This window comes from Oryctolagus cuniculus, chromosome 3, assembly GCF_051225735.1.
Source record: "Oryctolagus cuniculus isolate XC-2025 breed Fujian yellow rabbit chromosome 3, ASM5122573v1, whole genome shotgun sequence".
NCBI classification, from domain to species: Eukaryota; Metazoa; Chordata; class Mammalia; order Lagomorpha; family Leporidae; genus Oryctolagus; species Oryctolagus cuniculus.
Window position 1 is genome coordinate 140890997 of NC_142869.1, and position 26503 is coordinate 140917499.

Here is a 26503-nt window from a genome sequence, read left to right on the forward strand (position 1 = left end):
TTCCCTGCCACCAGTTTCCTTTGGGGACCAACCAGAGGGAGGCCCTGCCAGGGGATGGAGGGTGGGAGAAGAGCGAGATGGAGGTGCCTCTTCCTGCCTCTTCCCTGCTTCAGTGGCTGCATCCTCTCCTGGGAGGGACTACTCAAGGTGGCCCCTGCCCCACAGCTGCAGCTCACCTAGCACTCACAGCACTGCTTCCTGTCCATGAGCTTCAGGGCCAGGAGAGTACCTGCAGCACTGTTAGTCCTGGTTACTTCCCCATCCCTTTTGGGATCCCTTAACCCTGCCTATCTCCTTATAATTCAGCCTGCCATTAAATTAGCTCTGCTGTGGGGGGGGGGGGAGGCAGTTGGCATAGAGGTCAAGAAGCCACTTGGGACACCCATATCCCCATATCAGACTGCCTAGGTTCGAGTTCTGGCTTCACCCCAGATTCCAGCTTGCTGCTAATGCGCACCCTGGGACTCAGCAGTTGATAGCTCAAGTACTTGAGTTGCCGCTCACATGGGAGACTTGGGCCGAGTTTGCAGCTCACAGGCATTTGCAGAATGAGTCAGTGGGTGGAAGCTTGCTTTCTCTGTCTCTCCCTCTCCATCTGTCTGCCTCTCAAATAAATTAAATTTTTTAAAAGATAGCTGTGGTGAAACTCTTTGCATAAAATTCTGTTTACTGCGAGTACCCTCACTTATACGGCGTCCCTTCTGAGCCATGCTGAATCTTGGTAGAGTCAGAGTTTCCTAGCCCTGTTTTGAAATATAAGAAATGTGGGCTGTGCTCACTTTGGCAGCACATATAGTAAAATTGGAATGATACAGAGAAGCTTAGCATGGCTCCTGCACAAGGTTGACACGCAAATTCGTGGAGTGTTGGGGCCAGCGCTGCGGTATAGTGGGTTAAGCCTCTGCCTGCAGCACTAGAATCCCATATGGGCAGCGGTTCTTGTCCAGGCTGCTCCTCTCCCAATCCAGCTCTCTGCTAAGGCCTGGGAAAGCAGTAGAAGATGGCCCAAGTGCCTGGTCCCCGTACCCAAATGGGAGACCCAGAAGAAGCTTCTGGCTCCTGGCTTTAGATTGACTCAGCTCAGCATTGTGGCCATTTGGGGAGTGAACCACTGCATGCAAGATCGTTCTCTCTGTCTCTTCCTGTCTCTGTCTGTAACTCTACTTCTCAAATAAATAAATAAAATCTTTAAAAAAATGTGTGGAGTGTTCCGTATTTTTTTTAATATTTCGAGATTCGATGGTTGTTTACAGCCTGTCTCTACTGTTGAGAAGCAGTAGTTTCTTTTTTTCTTCTTTCTATTTGTTCAATTCTTTACTTAGTGTAGGGCTAATATTAGGCATATAAAATAGACTGAGAGTAGCTCATTGTAAAAATTAATGGAAGGAGGCCGGCACCACAGCTCACTAGGCTAATCCTCCACCAGCGGCACCGGTACCCCGCAGTACCGGTAGGGGCGCCAGATTCTGTCCCGGTTGCCCCTCTTCCAGTCCAGCTCTCTGCTGTGGCCCGGGAGTGCAGTGGAGGATGGCCCAAGTGCTTGGGCTCTACACCCACATGGGAGACCAGGAGAAGCACCTGGCTCCTGGCTTCGGATCAGCACGGTACGCTGGCCGCAGCGGCTATTGGGGCGGTGAACCAACAGCAAAGGATGACCTTTCTCTCTGTCTCTCTCTCACTGTCTAACTGCCTGTCAAAAAAAAAAAAATAATAATAATAATGAAAGGAATGGGGAAGGAAGGAGGAGGGAGAGTGGGAGCTCGGAGGGCAGGAGGATAGGGTGGGAAGTATTACTATGTTCCTAAATCTGCATATGTGACATACATGAAATTTGTTTCCCTTAAAAAATTAAATAAAAAATTATCAAAAAATTGGTAAATCCAGAAAAAAAAATGGACTACCCAGGCAGTTGGTCCATAACTGATTCCCCGAAGCTTTATAACAATAGTAATAAAGATGTCTGAAAAGACAGACAGGCACCCTGAAAATACCCCCTTATTCTACTGCGACCGCTTTGCCAGCAGCAGCATCTGTGATTGGGCCAGGAATGTTGGTTAACAATGCAGCCCAGCGTTCCAAGACTGAGTCAGTGGCTCTGCCTGGATGTTCTTTCTACTCACTGAGGCAGCAGACAGGCGCTGAAAAGATGGAGCAAATAGATACGACCAGAGAGGTTTTTATACGAATAAGGCGGTCTTCTGCTTTCTGCATGCCATGTGATGTCTACAAATAGCGCTTTCAGTGTGTGTGTTTCCTGCTAACTGCTCATTGGTGCCCTGTGGATTGCATTTTTTATGTCTATAAAGTTGCCCTCCAAGCAATTAAGCTGAAAATAGGGTTTTGAATTTTTTCTTCCCTATGATTAATTACTGAGCAATAGCCTGAAGAGTCTTCAGGGCACTGAGATTGATTCTTTGTACTTTGGAGCTACAAGGAAACATGGTTGCAAGGAAAACACCATGGCCGCAGATTGCAGTGTTGCTCATTAGCAAAGCTCATGCTTTGGAAAGCAATGATTACGGTTTCCCTTTAGGGAAGATCAGACTGCAGTGTCTACACACACAGTGCTTGCTTCTAGACATAAACCACCAGGAATATTAGAATACATGCAAAAAGTAGGCCTGTCACTTTGTCTCTGGGTCATTCAGCTTCGAAGATAAGCTACATCTTTCTCAGGCATAAAAAGAGAGTTTGAATGACTCATGAAATCCCTCCTCCAAAGTAAAAGGGAAGAGATGGCATTACTATGGAGAAGGGAGTAGGGAAAATAAACGAGAAAGATATGTACATATGTTAGTATGCACATGTGTGCATGAGATACTTTAAAAAGTCCATACAAAATGGTCATAATGTCCCAGGCTTGGGCTTATGCCAAGAGACGGCAACTCCATCCAGATCTGCATATGTGGCAGGGGCCCAGGGTCTTAGGCCATTATCTGCTGCTTTCCCAGGTGCATTAATAGGGAGCTGGATTGGAAGTGAAGCAGGCAGGACTTGAAGTCCTTGGAGACCAGGATGTGGTTCCCAACTCCTGGCTTTAACCTGGCCCCAAGCCTTGTCTGTTGTAGCCATATGTGGAGTGAACCAGCAACAAGATCTCCTTCTGCCTTTCAAATAAATAAATAATCTGTTTTTTTAAAGAAAAAGTTCATGGAAAACGTATATGATGAAAAAAATATGCATAGATCTAAAAAGTTTTTGCACCAAAATCAACTTATCTTTTAATTCATTTTTTCCATGAACTTTTTGAAGTCCCCTTGTATTAAAGCACTTAGTAAGGTAGTTGGCACATAATAAGTGCTCAATAAGTGATAGTGTTAACTTTTATTATTACTTTTCCCCCAAGATGTTTTCTTAAAATGAACACATTATGATATATGAAGTTTTTTTTTTTAAAAGATTTATTTATTTGAGAGGCAAAGTTACAGAGAGAGAGGGAGGGAGAGACAGTGAGAGAGAGGTCTTCCATCCACTGGCTCACTCCCCAAATGGCAGCAAGCACTAGAGCTGTGCCGATCTTAAGCCAGGAGCCATAAGCTTCTTCCAGGTTTCCCACGTGGATGCAGGGGCCCAAGCACTTGGGTAATGTTCCACTGCTTTCCCAGGTACATTAGCAAGGAGCTGAATAGGAAGCGGAGCAGCTGGGATTCAAATCAGTGCCCATATGGGACGCCAACACTGCAGGCAGAGGCTTTACCTACTATGTCACAGTGCCAGCCCCATGTGCAGTTTTTTAAAACTACAAGTATGATTGGATAAAAATGTTAGCAGTGCTTATTTCTAGATGTTGGGATGGATAGATGGTGATTTTTTAAAAGATGTATTTGTTTATTCAAATGTCAGAATTATAGAGAGAGCGGGAGAGACAGAGATATCTTCCACCCATTGGTTTACTCTTCAAGTGGCTGCAATGGCTAGGACTGAGCCAGGCTGAAGCCAGGAACCAGGCACTTCATCCTGGTCTCCCATGTGGATGCAGGGGCCCAAGCACTTGGATCATCTGTGGGTAATTTTCCCAGGCCATTAGCAGGGAGCTGGATCACAAGTGGAGCAGTTGGGACATAACCTGGCGGCCATATGGGATGACAGCTTTGCAGGCAGGCAGTGGTTTACCTGCTATGTGACAACACTGGCCCCTAGATGGTGGCTTAAAAAATTATTTGAAAGGAAGAGCTAGAGAGAGAGATTGAGAGAGAGATATCTTCCATCCATAAGTTCACTCCCCAAATTCCCACAGTAGCTGGGTCTGGACCAGACTGAAGCCAGGAGTCTGGGGCTCTATCCAGGCCTCTCATGTCAGTGGTTGGGACCCAAGTACTTCAGCCATCATCTTCTGCTTCCCAGGCACATTAGCAGGAAGCTGGATTGGAAGTGGAGTAGCCAGGACTCTATCCAACACTGATATGGGGTGTGGACATCCCAAGTAGCAGCTTAACCCGCTCCTCCACAGCACCAGCCCCTGGATGGTGACTGTATCTGTTTTTTTATACAAGGATGCAATTTTCTAGGTTTTTAAGAGTGACCATGCATTATTTTATTGTATGAAATGTTCTTAATTATCTTCTTCCCAACCAGATTATTGCCACCAGGGAGGTAGAAAAACAAAAACAAGGAAAACAGAAAAAACAAGAAAAAACAAAACTTAAAATGTTCCTAGATACCTCAGCAGGGAGAAAGAATGACTGAGCCCAGCAACTGGCTGAGCCTGAGCTGGGCTACCTCTGGGACAATGTTGACAAAACAGTACCAGGTGTGCTTGCTTCGTCTTACTTCGCAGCCCCCGACCATGGTCAGCAACAGCTGACAGCTGTGTTTTCTTTTTTGAGAACTGGCGATATTATAACACTAATCTACAATCTAAACCGAAACTCCGTCTTCAGTGAACTGTTTAATGGCAAGAACAGCTGAACTTCCAGCTCTTTAATGAACCCGCTAGATTAACATAAACCTCTACAGAAGCAGTGACTTGCCTACAATCCCAGGGTACTGGAATCCTCACCTTCACAGCCTTCATTACCACTTACAAGGTCATTAGATCAAAGGTGAAACATTTTTTTTTAATACATCTTGATGTGGCCTTCAATTAAAGGCTTCAGAATGATGGTTTTATTATCCTGATACTTTCCCCAGTATAAATGGGCAAGAGGAATAAACAGCATTCAGGAATTCAACCTGGTAACTGGGCTGGGTGGTATTCAGGGAACAGATACTGAACAAAAGGTGCAGAACACTCCATTCAAACCATCCTGCTCGAAGAGACTGGGGTATCCAAACTGCTGAGCGCAGGGCCTGGGCGTCCAGAAGAGGGGATAACTGGAAATCCAGGCAGCGGACTCAGGGAAGCTCCTTTGCTGGCTGTGGGACCACATTCCTGCACTGACCTCATGGTCCTTCTTCTTCCTTGGGATCCCTTCCTTGTGGGGGTTGGGAACACAAAGAGAGAGAGACTTGGCACTGTGTACCACACACTCAGGCCCAGGGGAACTGGCAGAGGTCTGGTTCTTAGAGCTGAAGGAGGCGGGCAGAAAAGCCAGCAGCCAAAATGGGTTGACACTGAGGTTAGGATTGGCTTCAGGTTAGGGTTGAGCTTGTTTGGTGGGGAGAGGGAGAAGTGGATGTAGGGTGGCAGGTGGTACCAGACTTGTGGGAGGTAAAGGAATTAAGTAGTTGGAAACTAGATAGGATCTGACATAAATAAAAATAGCCACAGCTTGCTGAGTGTTCACTGTGTGGCAGACACTGCACTAGGACTTTGCACATATGATCGCTAACTCACAATACCCTTGCACAGTAGTATTATTCTTACTTGATAATTGAGGAAAATTTCTACCACTCCTTGAGCACATTTACTCTTTACTGTGAATGAGCACAGTGGATTCCCATTGTTCTTCTTGCTCTTGGAGACACCACCATTCAATACAACACCATTCACACAACTGATGTTTAAGGAGGAACATTTCTATTCATGGAAAAGTAAGCTTAAGCCTCAACCTGGTAGTTATCAATTATGAATGACTGTGACTCCATATTGTAGGTATCAGTGACCTTTGACACCACCTAAAGGAACATAAACAAACATTCTGGAGTGACAAGAAACAGTAGGGGTTTCAACATCATTTTTTTAATAAAATTATCTTTTAGTTCCATTTTTCACAAATCTTTTTTTTGAGATTTATTTATTTACTTGAAAAGCAGAGTTACAGAGAGAAAGACAAAGGGAGAGGTCTTCTACCCACTGGTTTATCTGCAACAGCTGGAACTGAACAGGTGCAAAGCCAGGAGTCAGGAGCTTTTTCTAGGTCTCCTATGTGGGTGGCAGGGGCCCAAGGGTTTGGGCCATTTTCTGCTGCTTTCCCAGGCACATTAGCAGGGAGCTGGATCGGAAGTGGAGCAGCCTGGACTCGAACCGGTGCCCATGTGGGATGCCGGCATCGCAGGTAGCGGCTTTATTCACTATACAATACTGGCTCCAGCTTCAACACTCTTGCTGGCTGTTTTGCTAACTCTGAGGAGGCCACAGAAATTAGTGTCAGCTTTATTATGTAGAATTAGAGTAGTTTAAATAAAAACCTACACAGTGTATGTTGAAGCAAATTTTCAACAGGAAGAAGAATCTTGGAAGGAGAGCTTGAGTTTTTTTTTTTAAAGAGTTTATTTAAGGACCAGTGCTGTGGTATAGCAAGTAAAGCTGCCATGTACAGTGCTGGCATCCCAAATGGGCACCGGTTCAAGTCCTGGATGCTCTACTTCCAATCCAGCTCTGTGCCCTAGCCTGGGAAACCAGTAGAAGATGGCCCCAGTGCTTGGGCCCTTGCACCTGCGTGGGAGACTCAGAAGAAACTCCTGGATCCTGGCTTCAGATGGGCCCAGCTTCGGTCACTGTGGCCATCTTGGGAGTGAACCAGTGGATGGAAGACCTCTCTCTCTTGTTTTGCCTCTGCTTCCCTTTAACTCTGTCTTTAAAACAAATAAATAAATAAACTTAAATTTTTTTAAGTTTATTTATTTATTTGTTTGAAAGGTAGGGTTAGAGAAGAGAGAGCGAGAGAGCGAGGGCGAGAGAGCGAGCTTGATTGCTGCTGCCAGACCTGGGGGAAATAATGCTCCCGGCTGGTTTTGCAGCCGGCTGTGTCTGTCTGTGCTCTTCCCTGAGCCTGTTTAACAGCGAGGCTGTTCTTTCTTTCATTCTCTAGTCCAAGCTGATTTGCCACCTTTCAGCTCTGGAAATCTGAAGGGCTGGGGTCAGCTGTGGAGCAAAGTTGGGAGGTTCCCTTTGCCACCACCTGGCTGGCTCTCCTGTGTGCTGTGCTGTGGATCTGCTCCTTGTGCTTGGTGGCTGCCACTTCAACCTCGCCCTCTGCAGCTGTATTTGTATCGTGACCCAGCTGAGAACACTGAAGGCGTGGTTATCAAGTCGTACATGACCGATAAATGGAAGCACAGAACTTTCCAGATGACCAGACTGGGTAATTTCTGAAACTTAAGTGCCAGCCAGCAGTGCTCAAATGTGGCGATTAAAGCAGCTCTAGCCCATGCCTTCGGGTGGTATGGTATTGTGGGCTTGGTTAAAATCAGGTCACGTCTGCCTCCTGCAAACATCTTTCAGATTTACAACTCCACGGTGGCTTCTAGTTCACTGAAAACCCACACTTCCTAATGCTCTGCCTCTGCTTGCCTGTCCACTTTCATCTTCGGCTACTCTCCCTCCAACTCCCCACAGTGGCCTTCTTTCTCTTCTTTGCACCAACCTTGTAACTACACCCACGCCTTTTCTAGAATATGCTGGAATGCTCTGGTGGAGATTTTTTTTTCTTTTAAAGATTTATTATTTGAAAGGCAGAGAGACAGACACAAAGAGGAAGCTCCCATCAACTGGTTCACTCCCCAAATGCTTCAATGGCCAGGGTTGGTCTGGTTGAAGCCAGGAGCTAGAAACTCCATATGGGTCTTCCACATGGGTGGTGAGAACTCAAGTACTAGGACCATCTTCCACTGCTCCCTCGGCACATTATCAGGAAGCTGGTTTGGAAGTGGAGTAGCTGGGACTCAAACCAGTGCTCGTATAGGATACTGGAGTTGCCCACCCCTTACAGAAATTTTAATCAGATAAGTCCTTTTCTCATCACTCAGGTCTCAGCTTAAATTTTATCTTTGCCGGTGCCGTGGCTCACTAGGTTAATCCTCCGCCTTGCGGCGCTGGCACACGGGGTTCTAGTCCCGGTCCGGGCGCCGGATTCTGTCCCGGTTGCCCCTCTTCCAGGCCAGCTCTCTGCTGTGGCCAGGGAAGGCAGTGGAGGATGGCCCAAGTGCTTGGGCCCTGCACCCCATGGGAGACCAGGAGAAGTACCTGGCTCCTGGCTTCGGATCAGCGCGGTGTGCCGGCCGCAGCACGCTGGCCGCGACGGCCATTGGAGGGTGAACCAACGGCAAAAGGAAGACCTTTCTCTCTGTCTCTCTCACTGTCCACTCTGCCTGTCAAAAAATAAAAATAAAAATAAAAAAATAAATAATCTTTCCATTGAGGCCTTTCCTCTGAACACTTTTAATCCCTTCTCTCCTGCCCTCTCTGATTACCTTGATTTTTAATTTATCACTTGGTTAATTTTCCCTTAGTTGTTTATTGGCTTTCTTTCCCATCAGAATAGGTGCTCCCTGAGGGTGCAGTCTTCGTCTATACCACCAGCACCTCTAACAACACCTGGCACATAACAGATGCTCAACAGCTGCTGAATGAGGGAACACATTTTTGTCAAGGGGTCCCATTAAGTTGACCACATCCCGGAGATCTAACCAGGAACTACTATTCTAGTCCAAACCAATTGTTGGGGGAGTGGGGAAGGAGTGTTGTGGTGCAGTTAAATCACAGCTTGTGACACCAGCATCCCATATGAGTGCCAGTCTGAGTCCTGGCTGCTCTGCTTCCGATCCAGCTGCCTGCTAATGCACCTGAGAAGGCGGCAGAAGATGGCCTAAGTACTTGGGCTCCTGCCACCCACATGGGAGACCCAGATGGAGTTCCTGGCTTCTGACCTTGGCCTGTCCCAGCCCTGGCCATTGTGGCTATTTGGAGAGAAAACTAGTGGCTGGAAGATTTCTCTTTCTGTCTTTCCCTCTCTTTCTCTGTTACTCTGCCTTTCAGATAAACAAACAAATAAAAAGGAATCTTTAAGACACAACAAATCAACTGTTAGGCTAGACACAGCTGTGGACAAGCTACCGAACAGTGTGCTTCAAATTGGATGGAACTCTCAGATCCCATCAGATTCAGTTAAGGGCGAAGGAATTGAAAGGGAAGGAATAGGCCGGCACCGCAGCTCACTAAGCTAATCCTCCGCCTTGCGGCACCGGCACACTGGGTTCTAGTCCCGGTCGGGGCGCCAGATTCTGTCCTAGTTGCCCCTCTTCCAGGCCAGCTCTCTGCTGTGGACAGGGAGTGCAGTGGAGGATGGCCCAAGTCCTTGGGCCCTGCACCCCATGGGAGACCAGGATAAGTACCTGGTTCCTGGCTTTGGATCAGCGCGGTGCACCGGCCGCGGCGGCCATTGGAGGGTGAACCAATGGCAAAGGAAGACCTTTCTCTCTGTCTCTCTCACTGTCTAACTCTGCCTGTCAAAAAAAAAAAAAAAAAAAAAAAAAAGAAGCAGAGTTAGTAAGAGAGCAGTTCACGAAGGAATCAGACAAGTTTCGGGCCTCAAAAATGTCACTGGTATCTGGATGAGTTTTGGATTACCAAAGATTTTAGAGCTGTACTTCTACTCCAAGTGATAAACATTTGTCCAGTTTTCCATGATGCCCTTTTCCTCCATCTTTAAGTAAACACACAATGAAAGAACACTTGACAGGGGTGGGCATTTTGGTGCATGTCCCACGGTAGAGTGCCTGGGATCACACCCTGCTCTGCTCCTGGCTCCAGTTTCCCAGTACTGCAGATCCTGGGAGGCAGCAGTGATGGGTCAAGTGATCAGGTTCCTGCCACCCACGTGGCAGAGCTGCACTGAGTTCCCATCTCTTGTATTTTGCCCTAGTTGGGTGCTGTTTGGGGAATGAACCAGCGGATGGGAGCTCTCTCTTTCCTTTACTATCTCTTTCTGTCTCTGTCTCTCAAGTTAAAAAGAGGGAAAAAAGAATAGTTGACAGAGACCAAATCAGTACATAAATACCCTCAAAGGGCTAGGGAAATAGACATAATGTAATATATTTAAGGTTTTATGGGAACAAACATCAAAGCTCTCCATTTAGGTTCAAGAACCAACTGTGCAAATATGAGATTAGAGGGAGATAGCACTACATAACCAAATAAAAGTGATTAAAAAAAAAAAAACAACTGCAAGTTCAGGTTATATAAATAGATTAATACTGTGATAATTAAAAAACAAGTAATCTGCAGCTGGTGTTATGTGGCCTGGCTACTGCACTTCCAATTCAGCTCCCTGCTAATGTGCCTGGGGAAGCAGCGGAAGATGACCCAAGTGCTTGGGCCCCTGCACCAACATGGGAGACCTGGATAAAGTTTCTGGCTCCTGGTTTCATTCTGAAAAAGCCCTGGCCTTTGTGGCCAATTGGGGGAATAAACCAGCAGATGAAAGTGCTTGGTCTCTCTCTCTCTCTCTCTCTCTCTCTCTCTCTCTCTCTCTCTCGCCACCCCCTTCAAATAAATAAACCATTTAAAAAAATGTTTTAGGCAACTTTTATAAAATTATAGTGTTCTAGCTCTCTGCCTGCAGATGGATTGTGGAGTTAGCTCCCAGGACATACTTCAAGAGAAGTTTTGTGGAAGGAGGTCCCTGTTTGAGTCGACAGACACTTCAGCTCTGGAATTCACATGGCCTAGGAGAGTCTGCCTAGGGGATGGGCAGATTTAGGTGTGGGTTATCAATCCCAGTGATACATCGCAGACTACCTCATGGAAAATCACAGACCACCTGGAGCAGTTAGCAGACTTAATGGCTGAGTACGGGTGTACATTACACGCCCACACTCGATGCAGTCCATGTGCAGGGAGAGGCAGACAATGGACTTGTGAATCACTCTTGCTGCGACGGCCCAAGACACAAAGCTCACTCCTTCTTAGGTACAGTCAGAGCTGCTGCAAAGGTCATACTACTGGGGAACCAGCTGCAGGGCATCGTCTTCACGGTCCGGGCAGTGTCCTGGCTCACTTAGACTCCTGCAGTTACCACTTGACCCCCGTGTCCACAGTGGCGGGGATGGAACTGCAATCACAGAAGCCATCACTGCTGCCTCTCGGGCTCTGCGCTGGCCAGAACCTGGATCCAGGAGTGCAGCTGGGTAGCCAGTCCAGGCACTTTGATGCGGTACGTGGGCATCTGAAGTGGCGTCTCAACCGCGAGGCTAAGCACCTGTTCTTGTCTTCTTTTTACAAGGCCACATTCCCAGAGCATAAAGGTCCCACCTTTGCCTTTCATCCAATCTTTTTTTTTTTTTTTTGACAGGCAGAGTTAGACAGTGAGAGAGAGAGAGAGAGAAAGGTCTTCCTTCTGTTGGTTCACTCCCAAATGGCCGCTACGGCCGGCATGCTGCGCCAATCCGAAGCCAGGAGCCAGGTGCTTCCTCCTGGTCTCCCATGTGGGTGCAGGGGCCAACCACTTGGGCCATCCTCCACCGCCTTCTTGGGCCACAGCAGAGAACTGGACTGGAAGAGGAGCAACAAGGACAGAATCCGGTGCCCCAACCGGGACTAGAACCCAGGATGCTGGCGCCGCAGGTGGAGAATTAGCCAAGTGAGCTGCAGCGCCAGCCTCATCCAATCTTAATAACCTCCTAAAGATGATCTCACCAAAGAATGTCATGGGGGAGGTTAGAGCTTTGACACATGAATTTTGGTGGTTCAGTCCATAGGACTTTGCATTTCAATGGAAATTGTGAAGATTTTGACTGGAAATTATGGTTACCTTTCCTTTTTCATTTCTCTCCATAGGCTATCGTTAATTGCTGAATGGTATTTCGTTTCTTTCCTTTTTTTTTTTTTTTTTGAGAATTATTTATTTGAGAGACAGAGTGACACAAAGACATGAGAGTCAGAGGGAGAAAGAGCTCTTCTGTCTTCCGGTTCAATGGCTGAGGCAGGGTCAGGCTGAATCCAGGAGCCAGGAACTCCATCCGGGTCTCCCATGTGGGTGGCAGGGACCCAAGCACTAGGGTCATTTGAGGAGTGAACGAGTAGATGGAAGATCTCTGTCCTCTTTTTCTCTCTCCCGCTCTCTCTGTAACATAAATACATGTTTTTTTTTTTTTTTAAGTGATATACTATGGAATGTGTGATTTCATAGGTTTTCTGGGAGTGTGGAATTGATAACCTCACTTCTGCTGAAACGAGGTTTTCAGAGCAGGGTTTCTCTTTCCTCTTTTTATCAGGAAAAAGGGAGAGACATCTGGAGTACTCCAAGGGTGGTAGACCAGGTGTGTGTGTACTCTGTTGGACTCAGAAGGAAAACCAAAGGTAGGTAGGTTAATCAGCTGCTCCTCAGAATGCTTTGCGAGGACAGAGTTGTGAAGCAGCCACTAGAAAACTCACAAGTCGCCAGCTTCTGCCTGAGCTGGGCAAAGACGCAAAGCTGACAGATCCTGTGTGGCTGCCTGCCATCCGCCCCAGTTAAGAGCTCCTCACCAGCAGATTGCTGTGCCCTGATGCTCAAGCTGCTAACTCCGCTTAGAAGCTGACTTTGAAGCAAGGTCAAGAGAAAAGCTACACTGCATGTACAATGAGAATCTGAGGATATTCTTGAATTGAGTCATCATACAAATCAGCCTTGTCTTTTTCTCGTATGCTCAGATGTCTTGCTGAACCATTAATTTCCTGCTCCCTTACCCTGCCCTGCTTCCCACTCCTGCCCATCCCAAGTAGGCTCTTTAGAATTTAGGGAATTAGTATCCATTAATTTATTCAGTCCACAGACACAATATGAGTGTCTGTTGTAAAGCACAGGAGTAGGTGCTAGAGGTATAAATGTGGATCAGGTGTTTGCAGGGGCCAACATTGTGGCTTAGCAGGTTAAGCTGCTGCCTGAGATGCTGGCATCCCGTATGGTCGCTGGTTCAGGTCCCGGATGCTCCACTTCCAATCTGGCTCCCTGCTAATGGCCTGGGAAAAGCAGCAGAAAATGGCCCAGATGTTTGGGCCTCTGCTACCCATGTGGGAGACCTAGAAGTAGCTCCTGGCTCTGGCTGGTCCAGCCCTGGCCATTGTGGCCATCTGGGAGTGAACCAGAGGATAGATCTCTTTCTCTGTCTCTCCCTTTCTCTGTATAGCTCTTTTAAATAAATAAAGAAACCTTAAAAAAAAAACCAGTATTTACCTATGAGGAGCCCACATTCTGGTTTGAGAAATAGAAATGGAAACAAATAGAGTTTAAATTAGTAACTGCTTTAAAAGTTAAATGGCAGGGACAGGCATTTAGCTTAGCCATTAAGATGCCCATAGCGCTTATCAGAGGGCTTGGGTTCAATCCCCATTTTTGGCTCCTGACCCATTTCCTGCTAATACAGCACCAAAAGGCAACAGTATTGGCTCAAGTAGTTGGGTCTCTGCCACCCACGTGTGAGACCTGGACTGAGTTCCCAGATCCTGGCTTCAGTCCTGGTCATTGCAAACATTTGGGGAGTGAACTTGTCATTACTATTTTTCTTTTTTGAAAAGGTCTAACTGGGGCCAGCTTGTGACAGTGGCATACACAATTGGAGCTCTGGATAGAGTCCCAGCTGCTCTGCTTCTGATCCAGCTCCCTTGGCTCCATGCGCAAGCAGGTGAGAGATACAGATGGAATACTAAGCTCCTGGCTTTGACCTGGCCCCGTGGCCACTTGGGGGAGTAAACCAGTGGATGGAAGATTTCTCCTCTGCCACTCTGCCTTTTTTTTTTTTTTTTTTTTTTTACATTTTTAAAAAAGATCTCTTTATTTGAAAGGCAGAGAGACATAGGCAGAGAAAGAGAGAGAGAGAGATCTTCCATCAGCTGGCTCACTTCCCAAATGGCTGCAACAGGCAGAGCTAGGCCAATCTGAAGCCAGAGCTGGGAGCTTCTATAGAGAAGGCTGTAACCTACCGTATGCAGGATCCCAGAACCCAGGCTAGTAGCAGAGTTCTAGGTGTCAGCTCCCTCAGGGAACAATCAGCTCTTCTGCCTTCACCTAGGACTAGAGCCTCATGAATCCCAATGTCTGGTCCACAGTAGACGCTGGATCAGTGTTTACTGGGTGAATAACACATTTCTAGAAAGCTCCACACTGCCCAGCCTTCCTTCTCCATGGCCCTCCTCATCGTCCACCCTCCTGCTGAACTGACTCCTCACCATGCCCCACGCCTGCTGCCTCCGAGCACCTGCTCTGCCCCCACCCCCACCCCCCATGGCAGCGCCTTCCTCCAGCTTTCACACGGCCAGGTTCAGGCACCACTCTTCCCGTGAGGCCTGCCCGATCCCTCCTGGGGGAAACAGGCCCTAACTCTGAGACCAACCAGCTGTGCCACACTACAGCACCTCCCCTTCCAACACCCATCTCACGTGTGCATCTCCCATCACCCAGCAGAACGAAAGCCTCCTTGCAGGGGAAGACAGGATGGCTCCCTGTCCTATCCCCGGGACTACACACACGCTTGGTTATGTAAACTCATGCTTTGTTAACTAGAAAGAAACCAGCCCAGAAAGAGGACCGTTTCTCCCTCTGCAGGTGTGTATGTCGTGTCGAACTGGGGCGACGTGCCAGCCTCACGCATGCAGGGACTGTGATGACTGTGCAGGGTCCGAACCCTGTGCAGCCTCGGAAAACACAGCTGGGGACAGGGACGCCAGAGCCCTCTCAGGCTCGTGCACGTCCCCCACACCCTGCTTCTCGCCAGCAGACTCACCTCATTGGCTAAGGCAAAGGTTCCCCAGTGAATGGCCACAGATTTCTTGGTCTGAACGTCCATGTGAATCCTCACCGCCTCTTCAGGGTCCACGTGCTGGTATCTCATAAACCACCTGACGGGAAAAGCAGTCATTAATTCTGGCCTACAGAAGCTCTGACGATGGCTTCCTCTCTCCAGCCTTTAAGATTCTGCACAGGATGATGGGGAATGCCAGCCGCTCAGCGTGGTGATTTGGCGCTCCCTTCCTGATTCCTTCGTTTGCTCCTTAATCAGCCACATCTAAGAATGTAGGCTGGGTGGCCAATGTGCAGCAGCGGCGCCTTCCCCACGCTCCAGCTGCTGAACTCAACGCGACTCAGCCAGGGAGCGCTTCATAAGGACTGCCACCCTGCCTGACTTGCCCCCGGTGAGTCCAGTGCGCAGCCACTGAACCTCGGGGACAGAACACAAGCAATGTGGGGGGGGGGGTGGCAGGGCGGCGAGTGGGAGGTGGGGGTGTGGCAGAGCTAGGAACCAGGATGGTAGGAAGCAGACAAAAAGATGCCAGACAGGAACAGTCACAATAGGTGCAGAGACCATTTTCCTTAAGTCCACTTTTCTACCAAGAAAACACACACACACCTGCACACTCACACGACAGTCTTTCTTTTACAATAAATAAGCCTCAAGTCAAATTCCCGTCTGAACAGTAATATTTTTGTTTTCTGTGTATTTTGATTTTAGATTTATCATGAAAATATGCTGATGACTTCACAGCAGATATTTTGTAATACTGGGTTGATTCAAAGAAACTGAATAATGGGGAAAGAGCTAGAAACCCAATGTCTGATTGCAAAAGAAACTGAATGTCCTGTGGACATGACATCTTTGGAACTTGCGATGGTGACAAGCAAACAAAACTTCTCTGGGGCCAGCGGTGTGGTGTAGTAGGTTAAGCCTCCACCTGCAGTGCCAGTATCCCATATGGTCACCAGCTTGAGTCCTGGCTGCTCCACTTCTGATCCAGCTCTCTGCTGTGGCCTAGGAAAGCAGTGGAAGATGATCCAAGTCCTTGGGCCCCTGCTCTTATGTGGGAGACCTGAAAGAAGCTCCTGGCTCCTGGCTTCAAACTGTGCAGCTCCAGCTGTTGTGGCCATCTGGGAAGTGAACCAGAGGATGGGAGACTGACCCTCTCTCTCTGCCTCTCTGTAACTCCACCTTCCAAATTAATACATAAATCTTAAAAAAAAAAAAAAAGCAGCAATGTGTACCCGAGCTCAGATGTGCACCTTGGCTGACACTTGGGCTTCTGGCGGCAGGGGCGCCTGAGAGGAACTGTGACAGCAATCAGATGTGGACGTGAAATTCAAAGGGAAACACGTTCTGCTGCAGGTCTGAATTGTAGAGCTAGAAGGGATCTTATGATTGTGTGGATAAATTTCATTAGTTCACTGACAAGGAAACACAGGCCTAAAGCAGTGAATGACTTAGATTAGGACAAGGAGCCAACTCTCCCAGTTCTTCTTCTTTTTTTTTTTTTTTAAGATTTATTTTATTTATTTGAAAGGCAGAGTTACAAGCACACACACACCCCAGAGAGAGAGAGAGAGAGAGAGAATCTCTTCCATGGGCTGGTTCACTCCCCAGACGGCTACAAGGGTTGGAGCTTGGTCAGGTCAAAGCCAGGAGCCAGGAGATTCATCCGTGTCTCCCTCATGGGTGCAGGGCCCCAATTACTTGGGTCATCTTCTGCTGCTTTCCCAGATGCGTTAGCAGGGAGCTGGATCGGGAATGCAGCAACCAGGACTTGAACCATTGCCCATATGGGATGCCGGCATTGCAAATGGTGGCTTAACCATGATGCTGGCCCTGACTTTCCCAGTTCTAGGTCATCTGCTCCCTTCTTCTTGGCCTCCAACCATCGCCCCTAGCACCCATCTAGGAAACCGGTCCTACAAAGCCTGGAAATTGAGTCTTTCACAGCTTAACCTGGAAGTCACACTATGAAGTCTAGGTCTGTAGTCCTATCTACTCATTAGTGTTTTGCTAATTTGACAAATATTTTAAGATTTGTTTATTTGAAAGTCAGAGCAACAGAAAGAGGGGAAGAGAGAGAGAGAGAGAGAGAGAGAGAGAGAGAGAGAGAGTCAGTCTTCCAATCCACTAGTTCATTCCTCAGATGGTTGCAATGGCCAGACTGGCTGGGCCAGGTCCGAGCAGGAGTCAGAAACTCCATCTGGACCTCTCACATTGATGGCAGGGGCCCAAGTACTTGTGCCATCATCTCATCTGCTGCTCCCCAGGATGCACCTTAGCAAGTAGCTGGACAGGGAGTTCAGCAGCTGGGATTGGAATTGGCACTATGAGATGGGACACCGGCATTGCAAGTGGCCGCTTAACTCACTGCACCCCAATGTCAGCCCCTTCACAAATATTTTATACATTTTATACGTATATAAAGACTGTTTAAAAGGAGTATGTACGGACTGGCCTGGTGGTGCAGCAGGTTAAGCAGCTGCCTGCAATGCTGGTATCCCAACTGGAGCCTAGTTTAAGTCCTGGCTGCTCTGCTTCCGATCCAGCTCCCTGCTAACGCACCTAGGAAAGCAGCAGAAGGTGACTCAAGTGCTTGAACCTCTGCCCCCAACATGGGAGACCCAGATGGAGCTCCAGTCTCCTGGCTTTGGCCTGGCCTGGCCCAATCCCAGCTGTTGTGGCCATCTGGAGAGTGAACCAGCAGATGGAAGATCTCCCTCTGTTGCCCTGCCTTTTAAATACATAAAAATAAGTCTTTAAAAAAGTAGAAATAAAATAAAGGAGTGTGTATTCATTTTCTATTGCTGCTGAGACAAATTACCATAGAGTTGATGACTAAACACAATAGCTCTCTGGAAATAAAAATCTGAAATAATTTCCCTTGGGCTGCAGTCAAGGTGGGTGTTGGCAGCATGGGCCCCTGTAGAGGCTGAAGGGGAGACCGTTCCTGGCCTTTCCAGCTGCTAAAGGCTGCCTCCATTCCCCGGCCATGGCTGCATCATTCCAAGCTCGGCACAGCTGTCACCCCATCCCTACCCCCCAGCCCTCCAACCCCCATATCCCTCCTGCCTTCCTCTTCTAAGGACCCTCGAGATTACATTTAGAGCTCACCTGGAGAATGCAGGCTAATAGTTCCATCCAAGGTATTTATCCCCCTGCAGACTCCTGCAACACAAGGTGACATTCCCAGATTTCAGCAGTTAGGAAGCAGATATTTTGGTTGGTGGTGGGGTGGATGGTATTCAGTTTATGACAGAGAATGATATTCAGTGATCAGAGTGGAAGCATGCAGAAGACATGCACCTGTTTGTGGCTGGGGACTTGGCAGAGCAAGGGTAGTAGAGAAGGGCTGTGGGATGAGTAACTCTCATTTGCTACCTAGTCTGGGGAGAATCGGGCACTCCTGAGGGGTTTGGTCAGACCTTAGCAGGGAAGAAGGCCATAGTCTGTTCTTCCTCTGCTCATAACAGATGTCATCCTGGTTGTGGTGAATTGTGCTGGAAGTGTGCTGGAAGGCTGGGGAACTCCTGAAAATAGCAATCACTGACATCAGGGCCTATGACTGGATGAACACTGGCAGAAAATGTTTCTTTTAAAAGATTTACTTGTTTATTTGATAGGAAGAGAGACAGGGAGAGACATCTTCCATCTGCTGGTTCACTCCCCAAATGGCTGCAATGGCTGGGGCTAGGCCAGGCTGAAGCCAGGAGCTAGGAATACCTTCCAGGTCTCCCACATGGGTAGCAGAGGCCCAAGCACTTGGGCCATCTTCAACTGCCTTCTCACACAGGCAGGGAACCAGACTGGAAGCATAGCAGCTGAGACCCAAACCATTGCTGGCATCTCTAGCAGCAGCTTAACCCACTGAGCCGTAAACACTGGCTCCTATTAATTTTCTTAATCATGAAATACATACGGCTACTTTAGTTTCCTATAAAATGAAAAAGATTTATTTATTTTAAAGGCAGAGTGGGAGAGAGAGAGAGAGAGGGAGAGAGAGAGAGAGAGAATCCTTCTGCTGGTTCACCTCCCAAATGCCAACAACAGCGGAATAGTTGGGATTCAAACATTTACTCTGATGTGCGATGCCAGCATTATAATGGTGGCTTAACCCTCTGTGCCACATCGATGGCCTCGTGATAACTTTTTTTTTTTTTTAATTCCCTTACTTTGAGTAGACTACTAAAAACTTGCTAACACAACCCTGGACCTTGAGTTCTTGACTCTACACTTTTTTAAAGCCTATTTTAATCCAACATGGGAAGCAAGATACACAGTAGACTCATAGAATGGTGGATGTCCTAAACAGCACTCTGGCCTCAGAATCAGCCCTTAAGGCATTCGGATCTGGCTGAAAAGCCCATGAGAGTATTTCAGGCATGAACAGCCAAGACACTCTGTCAAAAAAAAAAAAAAAATGACCTAAATGAAAGATCTTCGAGAGTGAGATCCCAGTGGAAAGAACAGGTCATCAAAGAAGGAGGTATCTTTCTCTGAAGGGAGGAGACAACTTCCACTTTGACTATGACTTTGTCTAAATATGATCAGAGTTGGTGAACTCAAAAGGCTTCCATAGCCTTGGCAACTCATGGCAAGAGCCTAGGGTGATTACTGATGCCATAAACAAGAGTGTCAATTTGTTAAGTCAACAACAGGAGTCACTGTGCACTTACTCCTCATGTAGGATCTCTGTCCTTAAAGTGCTGTACATTGTGATTTAATGCTGTAACTAGTACTCAAGCAGTATTTTTCACTTTGTGTTTCTATGGGGGTGCAAACTGTTCAAATCTTTACTTAATATATACTAAACTGATCTTCTGTATATAAAGAGAATTGAAAATGAATCTTGATGTGAATGGAAGGGGAGAGGGAGTGGGAAAGGGGAGGGTTGCGGGTGGGAGGGAAGTTATGGGGGGGGAAGCCATTGTAATCCATAAGCTGTACTTTGGAAATTTATATTCATTAAAAAAACAAAAAAAATTTTTAAAAGCCTATTTTATTTGAAAAACAGAGTTACAAAGACAGAAGGATCTTCCATCTGCTGATTCACTCTCCAAAATGACCATTATGGCTGGGAATGGGCCAGCATGAAGCCAGGAGCCTGGAACTCCACCTGAATCTCCTACAAGGGTGGCAGAGACCCAAGTACTTGGGCCAATTTATGTTGCCTTCTCAGGCACATTAGCAGAGAGCTGGATCAGGATGGAGCAGCCAGGACTCAAACCAGTATTTATATGGGATGCCAGCACTGCAGTGCTGGCCCCTATACTTTAGCTTTTTTTATTGGGGAGAGTACCTAACACAGGGGCCAGCAAACTTTTCTATAAAGGGCCAGAGAGCTACTATTTTAGGTATTGTGGTTCAGGTGTCTCTGTTACCACTTCTCAGCTCTTCTGTTGCAGCATAAAAGCCATCCTAGGCAATAAGTCAATGAGTAGGTATAGCTTGTGCCAACAAAATTTTACCTATGTGTACCAAGATAAAAGTTTACTAAATTGTTAGGTGTCACAAAATACTATTCTTCACTTGTTTTTTTCCCCTCCAACCACATAAAACTAAAAAAGTCATTCTTAGCTCACAGGCCATAGAAAAACAAATGGCAAGTTAAAACCACTAAACTCCTAGAAGAAAATATAAAGGAAAGACTTCCTGATATTGGACTTGGCAATGGTTTCTGGGATCTGATACCAAATGCATAGGCCACAAAAGCAAAAATAGAGAAATGGGACTATACAAACTTTTGTGCATCAAATGACAGAATCAACAAAGTAAAAAGGTAACATAAGGAAGTGGAGAAAATCTCCTCAAAACATATAATGAATAAGGGGTTAATATTCAGAATGTATGAGGGACTTCCATAGGTTAACAAAAAAAATTTATTTTTAATTTTTTTTCTTTTTCTTTGAAAGGCAGAGTTATAGAGAGGCAGAGAGAGAGAGAGAACGAGAGAGAGAGAATCGATCTTCCATCCATTTGTTCATTCCCCAGATGGCCACAATGGGCGGAGCTGGGCCATTCTGAAGCCAGGAGCCGGGAGTTTCTTCTAGGTCTTCCACATAGGTGCAGGGGCCCAAGGACTTGGACCATCTTCTGCTGCTTTCCCAAGTACATGAGAAAGGAGCTGGATCAGAAGTGGAACAGCCAGGACTTGAACCAGCACCCACATGGGATGCCAGCACTACAGGTGGCTGCTTTACCCACTACTCCACAGCACTGCCCCCCACCCCAACTTAATCAACTAAGAAATGGGTGGGTGTAGTATAGTGCTCTGGTACAGTGGGTTAATCCACTGCCTGTGATGCCAGCATCCCACATGAGTGACATTTTGAGTGCTGGCAGCTCCACTTCCCATCCAGCTCCCTGCTAATGTGCCTGGGAAAGCAGCAGCAGATGGCCCAAGTACTTGTGTCCCTGCCATCCAAGTGGGAGACTCCAGTGGAGTTCCAATCTCCTGGCTTTGGCTTGGTCAAGCCCTGGCACTCATATGGGGAACAAAGTAAATCTTTACAAAAAGGATAAGAGCAGTGTTTACCCAGGTGGCTAAGATGCCTGGGTCTCACACTGGAATGCTTAGATTTAATTCCTGGAGGCCGGCGCCGCGGCTCAATAGGCTAATCCTCCACTTAGCGGTGCCGGCACACCGGGTTCTAGTCCCGGTCGGGGCGCCGGATTCTGTCCCGGTTGCCCCTCTTCCAGGCCAGCTCTCTGCTGTGGCCCGGGAAGGCAGTGGAGGATGGCCCAAGTGCTTGGGCCCTGCACCGCATGGGAGACCGGGAGAAGCACCTGGCTCCTGCCTTCGGATCAGCGCGGTGGCAAAAGGAAGACCTTTCTCTCTGTCTCTCTCTCACTATCCACTCTGCCTGTCAAAAAATAAAATAAAATAAAATAAAATAAAATAAAATAAAATAAAATAAAATAAAATAAAGAGATAGCCATGAAACTTTAAAAAAAATAATTCCTGGCTCCAGCTCCTGACTCCAGCATCCTACCAATGCACACCCTGGGAGTCAACAGTGATAGCTCAATACAGACCCTGGGAGACAAGACTCACATGGGAGGCCTAGATTGTGTTCTTGGCTCCCTGCTTTGACCCTGGCTCAGCGCTGGTCATTGCAGGTATTATGGGGGTGAAACAAAGGACGGGTGCTCACTCTGTCCATCCCTCTGCCTCTCAAATAAAGTATTATTAAATAAAGGAAATGGGTAAAGGACTTAAATAGGCATCTCTCCACAGATGACACACCAACTGCCAATAAGCATATGAAATCATGCTCACCATCTTCAGAGAAATGCAGACCAAATCACCTCAAACCCGTTATTTGACAGCTACCATCAAAACAACAGAAAATAACAAGTGTTGACTAGAGTATGGAGAGATTGGAACCCCTATACACTGTTGATTGGACTGTAAGATGGTGCAATTATTTACAACTGCTATGAAAAACAGTACAGAATCTCCTCAGAGAATTAAAAATAGGAGAACCATATGCTGCAGCAATCCCATTCTGGAAACATACCCCAAATAATCGAAAGCAGGGTCGTGAAGAGATGCTTGGATCCCCTTGTTCATAGCAACACTTCATGGCAACTAGGACCTGGAGGCAATCCACAATGTATATACACACAGGGGGATAGTATTCATCACTTACTACAACATGAGGAACCTTGAAGACCTTATGCTAAATAAAATAAGCCAGGCACAGAAAGACAAATACTGGTGAATCCACTTTTATGACCTATCTGAAATAATCAAATTCACAGAAATAGAGAGTGGAATTGGTTACCAGGAACTGGGTGGGGGTGAGGTGGGGACAAAGGGAGGACAGGCGTTGCTGTTTAACGGGTATAGGATTTCATATTTATAACATGGAACGTTCTAGAGATCTATTTCACAGCAACGTGCCTATGCTTTCTGTAGAACCATATACTTTAAAATGGTTAAAATGGTAAACTTTACATTACACATTTATAGTTGTTTTTACCACAATCAAAAGGAAAAGAGAAAACCTCTGCTGTACTACAATTGTTGAGGACTTAGTGCTCTGAAAAATCAATAGATTGGGCCGGCGCCGCGGCTCAATAGGCTAATCCTCTGCCTTGCGGCGCCGGCACACCGGGTTCTAGTCCCGGTCGGGGATCGGATTCTGTCCCGGTTGCCCCTCTTCCAGGTCAGCTCTCTGCTGTGGCCAGGGAGTGCAGTGGAGGATGGCCCAAGTGCTTGGGCCCTGCACCCCATGGGAGACCAGGATAAGTACCTGGCTCCTGCCATCGGATCAGCGTGGTGCGCTGGCTGCAGCGCGCCAGCCGCGGTGGCCATTGGAGGGTGAACCAACGGCAAAGGAAGACCTTTCTTTCTGTCTCTCTCTCTCTTTCACTGTCCACTCTGCCTGTCAAAAAAAAAAAAAAATCAATAGATTGAGTCTAACACACACAGTGACAGGTGGCAGGTCAGATTTGGCTGTCACAGGCCTGCTGACCCACAGTCTAATGCAATCTTCCTCTCCCTGGAGCCAACACCTTGTGTTTACATACTTCCCCCACACCTTTCTCTACAGTAACAGGTTACAAGTGGACATAGAGCGTGCCATTCACTGTTACCTCAGTGGGGAGCAGTAAGGTGAAGCAGGTAGCAGGAGTAGTATTTTAGACTGTAGTTAATGGCAGAATAATGATTAGAATTTAGCTAGGGGCCAGCACTGTGGAAAAACTGGTTAGGCCTCTGTCTGCAATGCTGGCATCCCATATAAGTGCAGCTTTGAGTCGAAGCTGCTCCACTTGCAATCCAGCTCCCTGTTAATGCACCTGGGAAAGCAGCAGACTATGACCCAAGTACTTGGGTCCCTGCCACCTATGTGGGAGACCCGGATGAAGCTCCTGGATCTTTGTTTCAGCCTGACCCAGCCATGACTGTTGCAGTCTTCTGAGGAGTGAACCATTGGATGAAAGACTCTCTCTTTCCCTATCTCTTTCTTTCAAATAAGTAAAATAATTTTTTTAAAAAAGAATTTATCTGCCCAGGATTTTTCCTGTAGCTATATGGAGCTATCTATAGATTTTTTTTAAACACTTCATTTATTTGAAAGGCAGAGTGACAAAGATCTTCCATCCACTGGTTCATCCCCAAATGGCTGCAACAGTCAAAGCTGGGCTGGGCGAAAGCCAAGAGCAGTAATGCTCCTCAGGTCTCTCACATGGGTGGCAGGGGCCATCATCTGCTGCCTCTCCAGGAACCTGGATCAGAAACCAGGACTCAAACCAGTGCTCAGATAAGGGATGCCAGCATTCCAAGCGGCGGTTTAACGGCCTACACCACAAAGCTGGTCATCTACAGTTTCCTAACAATCAGGAAAACAATACTGATTTGACTGGGAGTGAACACAGTATTTCCATGAATTCCGTATCTGCTGCTCTAAGTTCAGATTGAATTAAAGTGCTGTGGTGCTCTGTGTGCATTTAACCCTAGAGCTAGGAGAAGAGAGGACAGTACTGATTCCAGAACTCATTTAGTTTGAGATCTACTATGTTAAAGCTTTCTCCAGAAGTAATTTCAGTAGCACCTAATCATCTATAAACTATTAAAATAATCCCATTTAATACTAGTCTCCAGTGGGCATTAGGCACTTTTAGGGAATTACGTAAATCTGCCCTTTGTCTTTACAGCATTGACTAACGTTTTAAACTTAAGTAACAATTTAGAAGACAAATGGTTATCATTGCTGTCTCTCTAGGGGTGGCATAAAAGGGAAAGACAAATAAAGCCCAGTTCAGCAGGTCAGGATCTAAAATTAAACTGTGAGTAAAATGCTGAGGGTACAAAGTTCATTTGGCTCCGTACTGTGAAGCAGCACAAATGAGAGGTTTTGCCTGGCATGATATGAATTCTCATACTAAACAGCTTCTTTTCACTGTCTAGGGAAAAACTCAATCAGTTACACTTTAGTTACACCACAGTCCACAAAGTTTATGTAGTATTTGGAGAGTTACAGAAGCATAAACATCACTATGTACTCAACGCAGTTCCGATTATAAACGTGAATGCCGTGTTAAAAGACCTCTTTCTTCGTGTACATAGAGCTGTGCTTAACGAAAGCTGTGGCTCTCAGGGAAAAACACCTGCGAGTGTCTGTCTCTCTGAAAAGCACAGAAACAGGAAGTGAATATTTCACTGTTACTCAAACATAAAAAGCAAATGCAGTACAGAAGCACCAAGAGGATCTTAGTTCAGAAACACAAACCTATAAGAGACATTCTGGATTCAATCACGGAAACTTGAATACAGACTGAATATTAGTCGATATCAGGAAATCATTGTTTTCTTCAGATGTGATGATGTTATTAAATTAGGAACCAAAAAAAAAAAAAAAAAAAAAAAGGGCCGGCGCTGCGGCTCAATAGGCTAATCCTCCGCCTTGCGGCGCTGGCGCACCGGGTTCTAGTCCCGATCAGGGCGCCGGATTCTGTCCCGGTTGCCCCTCTTCCAGGCCAGCTCTCTGCTATGGCCAGGGAGTGCAGTGGAGGATGGCCCAAGTGCTTGGACCCTGCACCCCATGGGAGACCAGGATAAGTACCTGGCTCCTGCCATTGGATCAGCGCAGTGCGCCAGCCATGCCGGCCGCGGCGGCCATTGGAGGATGAACCAACAGCAAAGGAAGACCTTTCTCTGTCTCTGTCTCTCACTGTCCACTCTGCTTGTCAAAAAAAAAAAAAAAAAAAAATTAGGAAGCTAATGTTCTTAGTCTCAGGAGAGACAGCTGAACAATTTGGAGAAGTACTTTGATCTTTGTAACTAATTCAAATGGTATTATAGAAGTAACCTCTATTTTCTGTGCATTTGCAGTTTGCTTGTTTTTTTTTTTTTTTTAATGAGAATTGAGGTAAGAAAGAGCATCTTTAGACAATTCCCGGAGTGGGTGTTTGGCCTATTGGTTAAGATGTTTGCGTCCCACCTGAGTGTCTGGGATGGATTCCGAGTTCCAGTTCCTGCCTCCAGCTAATGCAGACCCTGAGAGGCAGTGGTGATGGCTCATGTGGTTGGGTTCGGGACATCCACATGCGAGCCCCGGATTGCAGTTCCTGTTTCCTGGTTTTGGACAGGCCCAGTTCTGGCCATGCATTGGCATTTGGAGAGTGAACCAGTATTGGGCACTCTGTTTCTTAAATAAATAAAATAATAAAATAATAAAAATATCCTTAGCCAAGAGTGCTATGGGAGAACTTTTGAGCAATGACTTCCCTTTGGGTGTGCATGTTACTTTTTTTTTTTCCTGTTACACCCGGGGTATTTTTCAGTTCCTGCAGGCTCAGCTCCACCCAGGCACAAGCAGCCCTTAATCACATTTAAGTCAACAGAATTCAGCAGCAACTGCAAGTGAGCCCGAGGAGATAAAGTCCACAGTTACATTCAGTCTTTGCATTTGTGCAATATCACACGGGCACACTCACTTTCAAGATGCCCAACGGTTTCATCGGCACTTTCTGCGGTCTTATCAGCATGTAGGGTCTGTGTTTCTTGCTTCTTTCCTCCCGCAGACAATGACCTCAGGCAGAGGCTATTTCTTTCTAGCCCATGGACGCAACCTGAAAGCACTTTTCCAGAGGAAATTCCCCCCCCCCCCCCCCCCCG

At 46.8% G+C, this 26503-nt stretch overlaps 1 long non-coding RNA gene and 1 pseudogene across 1 annotated transcript; one reads left to right on the forward strand and one right to left on the reverse strand.

The window, feature by feature from the left end:
* Positions 1-771: 771 nt before the first annotated feature.
* On the forward strand, positions 772-868 carry LOC127491880 (U6 spliceosomal RNA; annotated as a pseudogene).
* Positions 869-11962: 11094 nt separating this feature from the next.
* Positions 11963-26500, reverse strand: LOC127491645 (uncharacterized). Its single transcript, XR_011387400.2, has 3 exons — positions 26323-26500; positions 14863-14977; positions 11963-12224 (listed from the first exon to the last, which is right to left on the reverse strand). It is a non-coding gene; the product is annotated as an uncharacterized LOC127491645 (long non-coding RNA).
* Between the last annotated feature and the right edge of the window lie 3 nt (positions 26501-26503).